Raw genomic sequence first — 6,000 nt, forward strand, 5'->3', positions numbered from 1 at the left:
TTGATCACGGTGCCACGATCGGGCAGCACCTCCGTACTCGGTCACACGTTTGGTGTTGATGAAGACGACGTCCTTCTCCCCATTCCAGCGGGCAGCGGAAGTAGTAGCTCCTCCTTGAATCCGGCAGCACGACGGCGTGGTGGCGGTGGCGGTGGAGATCTCCGGCGGAGCTTCGCTAAGCGTGCGGGAGAGGTGGAGGAGAGAGGGGGCGGCTAGGGTTTGGGAGAGGGGGTGGCCGGCCTCAAGGGGTGCGGCCAGCTTGTGGCTTTGTGGTGGCCGGCCCCCTCCCCTATGCGCCTCATTATATAGGTGGATCCCCAAGTGTTGGACTACAAGTCTTCGAATAAGACCCCAACACAAGAACCTTCCATGTAGTAGGGAAACCTACCCAAGGTGGGACTCCCACCTCAAGTGGGATTCCCCCCTTCCATGTGGGGGGGTGGCCGGCCCCCTTAGGTGGAGTCCACCTTGGACTCCCCCACTAGGGTTGGCCGGCCATGGGGAGGTGGAGTCCCTCCGGGACTCCTCCTTCCTTAGTGATTCCTTCCGGACTTTTCTAGAACCTTCTAGAACCTTCCGTAAAATCACCGAATCATTTTCAAACTTATAAAATGACTTCCTATATATGAATCTTATTCTCCGGACCATTCCGGAACTCCTCGTGATGTCCGGGATCCCATCCGAGACTTCGAACAATACTTCGAACTCCATTCCATTTTCAAGTTCTACCATTACAACATCAAACCTTAAGTGTGTCACCCTACGGTTCGTGAACTATGTGGAAATGGGTGAGAACTCTCTCCGTCCAATAACCAATAGCGGGATCTGGAGATCCATAATGGCTCCCACATATTCAACGATGACTTTAGTGATCGAATGAACCATTCACATACGATACCAATTCCCTTTGTCACGCGATATTTTACTTATCCGAGGTTTGATCATCGGTATCACTCTATACCTTGTTCAACCTCGTCTCCTGACAAGTACTCTTTACTCGTACCGTGGTATGTGGTCTCTTATGAACTTATTCATATGCTTGCAAGACATTAGACGACATTCCACCGAGAGGGCCCAGAGTATATCTATCCGTCATCGGGATGGACAAATCCCACTGTTGATCCATATGCCTCAACTCATACTTTCCGGATACTTAATCCCACCTTTATAACCACCCATTTACGTAGTGGTGTTTGATGTAATCAAAGTACCTTTCCGGTATAAGTGATTTACATGATCTCATGGTCATAAGGACTAGGTAACTATGTATCGAAAGCTTATAGCAAATAACTTAATGACGTGATCTTATGCTACGCTTAATTGGGTGTGTCCATTACATCATTCATATAATGATATAACCTTGTTATTAATAACATCCAATGTTCATGATTATGAAACTAATCATCCATTAATCAACAAGCTAGTTAAGAGGCATACTAGGGACTCTTTGTTGTTTACATATCACACATGTATCAATGTTTCGGTTAATACAATTATAGCATGGTATATAAACATTATCATAAACACAAAGATATATAATAACCATTTATTATTGCCTCTTGGGCATATCTCCAACAGTCTCCCACTTGCACTAGAGTCAATAATCTAGTTTACATTTGTAAAGATATAACACCTTGGCCTTCTGGTGCTTTATCATGTTTTGCTCACGGGAGAGGTTTTAGTCAACAGATCTGACACACTCAGAAACGTATGTATTTTGTAATTCATTTTTGTCTCAATGCATAACTCATTTCCTAATGAGTCGGCATTAAATATGTTTGGTCTTCTGGTGGAACCTTAATTCCGCGGTCTGAAATATGTTACTAATATTGTCACACACAATATAGCTTCAAAGTTCTGACTCTGTCGGAACTACAACAAATTCTCAAAGAACCTCTTGACTTTAACATCAACAATGACATACTCTGCATTCATTTGTAGAATCCGTCACAATATTTAGAACTCTTCTAAATCTAGCATAGACAACTTCTAGCTCATTGTGCTACCTTTTAAACAACACTTAGTCTAATTTGAGATTGAAATTTTATTTTCATATGTGACAAAACAAATATCGGTACAACACCTTACAGCGATTTGTTTGTCATTTCTCCATACAAAACTATATATATCCTTGGTTCTTCTTAAGTACTCAAGAATATTCTTACTGTTTTTCAATGATCATCACATGAATCATTCTGGTACATGCTCATAACATTTTTAAGAGCACATGACATCTGATTGTGTACATATTATTTGTGATCTATAATCACTCATGTGTTTTTACTCATTGAGTGTCAGATACACTCAAGTATTGTTAAAACTTCACATGACAATAACATTTTCTTAATATTTCTATATTGAACTACTTCAATATCCATTCTATGTACTTTGACTTAAACTTATTATGTGTTTCAATCTATCTTCATAGATCTTGACACTAAATTTATTTCAGTCCATATCCTTTCATTGAAGTTAATTTCTCAATGAAACCTTTTTTAATCAAGTATATAATTACATCATTTATAACCAACTATATGTCATCTACATAAAGTATTATAAATATGTCTCAGCGCTCCCACTTAATTTCTTGCAAATGCAAGCCTCTTCATCGTTTCTGATGAAATCAAAAACTCTTTGACTATTTCATCTGGTGAAGATTCCAACTCCGCGATACTCACTTCATCCAATTGAAGTTTGTATACCTATCTAGTATTCCACAGACCAGCAAAACTCTTGGTTGTATCTTGTATACACCTTTAATACATACTTCTGATAAGTAATTTATTTTGCCATCCTACTAGCATATCTCATAAAAGAAATATGTAGCGATTACTAGAATAATCCACATAGACTATAAGCATTGCTACGGAAGATCTAATCTTATCATAGTCAACTCTTTGAACTTTGTCGTAAACAATTTTTCGACAAGTCGAGCTTCTTCAAGGATATTTCATCCAAGTCTATAGATCCATTTACTTTCAAAAAGTATTCATCTATTATGGATTTCATGGCGCATGGCCATTTTAACGGAGTCAGGGCCCATCATAACTTCTTTGTTTTGTATTTGGTTTATCATTGTTCAAAATCAATCCTTTGTCCACAAATTATTTATTTGATCACAAAGTAAACCATACCTACAAGGTTCAATAAGTACTTCGATCTCCATGGCTAAAACACTTTGTAGTCATGGGAGCCATGATCGTCGTGGCCGCTTCCGGAACCAATTCCAATGCTGCACTACTCTGATCATTATGCTCAAGTTTATAAACTTTATCAAGTTCTATTGTCCCCACACTCAAATACTTCGCTAGAAATAATTTCTCGGAAATAAGAAACATTGACAAACACTTTTGTCTTTGTCTCGTGGGAAGAATTCCCAATCAAATCTCTGGGATAACCAACAAAGACATTCATCCGATTTTGGTTGTAAACTTATTTACTTATGCTATGCATACCAAAATTTAAGAAAAGACTATCAGGGTTCATACCCATGCCATAACTCATATGGTGTCATTTCAACGGATCATGATGATGCTCTATTCAGTGTAAAAGCGGTAGTCACTAAAGCATAATCCATAAAAATATAATGGCGTCAATATCTTATCTCATCATTGACCCAACAAGGTTTGGATACATCTCCTGGATACTTCATCATCACTATGATACTCCAAGAAACGTGAGTTGTAGAACAATTTCATAACTCTCTTAGATGTTCGCTAAAACTCGTAATTCAAATATTTCCACCATGATCCAATCATAGATATTTGACTTTTCTATTACGATGATTTCCACTTCATGCTGAATTTTATTTGAATCCATTCAAATGTTTCAAACTTCTTCCTTATTGAATATATCCACATATATACTCAATTCATTGTTGAAAGTTTTCATGAAGTAGAAGAATCTCCCGCACACAACTATGCCCAGTGAACCACATATATCATTATGTATGTTTTCACTAAGTTAGTTGCCCGTTCAACTCTCGGCCTATGAACGGTATTTCAGTCATTACTTTTTAGAAAAGATTTTGCAAGCGCCAAACGATTCAAAAAATCAAATGACTCCAAAAATCCATTTGCATGGTGTTCCTTCATGCGTTCCTTTCTAACATGACCTAAATGGCGGTTCCACAAATAAGTGGAATTCAAATCATTTTCCTTATGGCATTTTAGCGTCAGTATTATGTGTGTGTGTTTCACCATTAAGATTTATAATAACTTATCCATCGTACATGGAGTAATGTCATAATTTGAACAACTCATTGTTTTTATTTGACCAGAGCAAAATAAAAATTTATTAAGCTCTTTATTATAAATTCTAAGGGCTAGGTAGAATGCCAACGACAAACATAATAACACTTTATTATGTTCCAGACGTGCATTATTACCATATTCCTTATCAGTCACTTAGGCCATTGTATTATTGTATTGCGTTGTTTTGTATGACACTTCATACCAACCAATATGGTACAAATACCCAAGAATTTCATTGTGTGACCAAACTAGGAATACAACCATAACATGTATATCATTTATATACACCTGAGCTGGACTTTCTAGTCTTTTATATTCTTTCTGCCAAAATATCTTTTGTAGTTTCTCTTTTAGCTTTCCTCATTATTCAGAAAAAAAACACTTCAACATCATTAACTTCTAGGTTTGTTGGTCAAATACCAATAACCTTGAGGTTCTTACTTTGAAGTTGATCATCATATGATAAGTGTTCCAGATTTCACTATTAGTAACTTTGTAATATGATGAACAATTTCACTCATAATTTTATCCATCATATCATGACGACTTTCCGAGACCATGTCTGTACATGCTAGGCTCGTAAAGTTTTAACCTTAGTATTAGCATGTGTAAATCTGGCTTGCACCCGTTGTATGCACACGTAGAATCTATAACACCCGATCATCACGTGATGCTTCGAAACGACGAGTCTTAGCAACGGTGCATACTAAGGATGATTACTTCATGGATATGCGAATATCGTTAGTGCCCCAATAGTTGGAGGATTGGGACGCCTTGCGTCTTCAACCTTCGTACATTCCCATAAAACTTATGAGTTTGTGTAGTCTCACCAAATTATATTCTATCATCTTGCAATAAGGTCGTAGATATCACATATATCTCATACCTTGATTATTTCTGAAAACTAAATTTTCAGCTCCTTACTTTTCAAACAGATTTGAACTTCAAGTTTCACGGAGACAAGATAACTTTAGGTACTAATTGAAACCATAGCTCTTTGAATCAACAATGTGAGGTTTACTAAAAGTTTTCAATAGGACTTAATCAATTCTTGATTCTTTAACAATACGGTACCAATCCGTAAAGTTTCTTGTCAGATTTTAACAGTATTTCTATCTCAATTACAAGACTAGCGCATGGTAGAAAACGGATGCCAATACTACAAAATTAATTCAAAATACTACTCAGACTATGTTTATGATAATTAGTTCATGTTTTAATCTAATTACTAATAAACTCCCACTTAATACAACATCCCTCATAGTTGTTAAGTGGTACACGATCCAAATCCACTACACCAAAACCGATCATCATGTGAGATGAGGTAGCTTCAATGGTGAACATCAACATGTTGATCATATCATCCATATGACTCGTGTTCAACCTTTCGGTTTCCGTTGTCCCGAGGCCATGTCTGTACATGCTAGGCTTGTCAAGCAAACCCAAGTATTCCGTGTGTGCAACATTGCTTACACCCGTTGTATGTGAACGTTGAGTCTATCACATCCGATCATCACGAGATGCTTCGAAACGACGAACTGTTACAACGGTGCATACGAGGGGAGAACACTTTATTATCTTGATATTAATGTGAGGGGTCATCTTATAATGCTACCGTCGCGATCAAAGCAAAATAAGATGCATAAAGGATAAACATCACATGCAATTCATATGTGATATGATATGGCCCTTTAGTCTTTGCGCCTTCGATCTTCATCTCCAAAGCACGGACATGATCTCCATCATC

This window comes from Lolium perenne, chromosome 6, assembly GCF_019359855.2.
Source record: "Lolium perenne isolate Kyuss_39 chromosome 6, Kyuss_2.0, whole genome shotgun sequence".
NCBI lineage: Eukaryota > Viridiplantae > Streptophyta > Magnoliopsida > Poales > Poaceae > Lolium > Lolium perenne.